This window comes from Pseudophryne corroboree, chromosome 10 (assembly GCF_028390025.1).
Source record: "Pseudophryne corroboree isolate aPseCor3 chromosome 10, aPseCor3.hap2, whole genome shotgun sequence".
Lineage (NCBI taxonomy): Eukaryota > Metazoa > Chordata > Amphibia > Anura > Myobatrachidae > Pseudophryne > Pseudophryne corroboree.
In genome coordinates, this window is record NC_086453.1 from 139,376,237 (window position 1) to 139,377,551 (window position 1,315).

The 1,315-nt window shown below is 34.6% G+C and overlaps 1 pseudogene; it reads left to right on the top strand.

The window, feature by feature from the left end:
* Positions 1 to 732: 732 nt before the first annotated feature.
* LOC134968294 (5S ribosomal RNA) lies at positions 733 to 851 on the top strand (annotated as a pseudogene).
* The last annotated feature ends 464 nt before the right edge of the window (positions 852 to 1,315 follow it).

Here is a 1,315-nt window from a genome sequence, read left to right on the forward strand (position 1 = left end):
GATTGATGTCAGATTGTACCTGGCCTGAGAATCATAATAGCGATACAATGTGATGGTAACCCTCACCATTTAGATATACATATAAACTACAAGGTTTTAGAACCACCATTTGTGTATATGATTAAAAAGCATTTTTTTTCTTAGGATTTGACATACCATCATAATCTTTTTTAAACAACATATAAAAATGGTTTGAGTATCATAACTGCGATACAACATGATGGTAACCCTCATTTAATTAGATACATATAAAAACTAGGGGCTTATAACTACTGGTTGTGCATATGATAAAAGCTGGATTGCCTGAAGATTTGACTTACTTGGTATCACAACAGATCTCTGTTAAATAACACTATAATCACCATTACATAATTTGAACCTAGCTCTCTGTATTTATTTGTTCATTTATACCAATGCCAGACTAAAATAGGTCTGAGAATTTTCTAATCTATCTACAACTTTTCTTTACTTTCTATGGGTCTTAGTCAGCCCGCCTCTCTCATCCTCTGCCCGCTCTATATCATTATATGACATTGGACAACAGAAGGTAAGGCCCTTAACCCATACTATCCTTTTTCTAAAATTAAAGTACTCTCTCATCCAAATGCCAGATTATTACCTCTCTGCAATTCCCTAGGAAACAGAGAAACTGTGCTATCAGTTGGAAAGCAGAAGTACTTCCTAATTTCGGTTTGTCATTAACCACACTCTCTCATTTGTGATCATTGGTCGTCTTACTGCCATATTTCACTGGCTACGCCCAATCTCATCTGATCTTGAAAGCAAAGTAGTGAAAAGCCGAATTAGTACCTAGATGGGAGACCACTAGGGAATATTGGGTACAGTAACTGGATATCCATTGTCCAACACAAAAAAGCAGAAGTGTGGGAGAAACCTTTGACTCTCAATACCTTTTCCATCTTTCTATAGAATAATCTACATCGTATCTTGATCGCCAACTTCAAATAGTATCCTTCACTCATACCAGGAGAATCACTAACAGAAGGTGAGATATCAATATTATTAAAAATTTCAAAATTAATATAGCCTACAATTATTAATTTCTGGATATCGGACAATATTCCAGTTTAATGATCTAATATTTTCACCTCAGGCTCATCACATTGAGCAACTTTGCTAGAATTTATTAATTTCAAGCAGTATATTTTACCTTGCAAAAAGGTTGATACTACTGCATCCTAGAGGTGTTAATCTCTTTATTTGTTTTGTCTATGTATACCCATAATAAAAAAAATAAGAATTTACTTACCGATAATTCTATTTCTCGTAGTCCGTAGTGGATGCTGGGAACTCC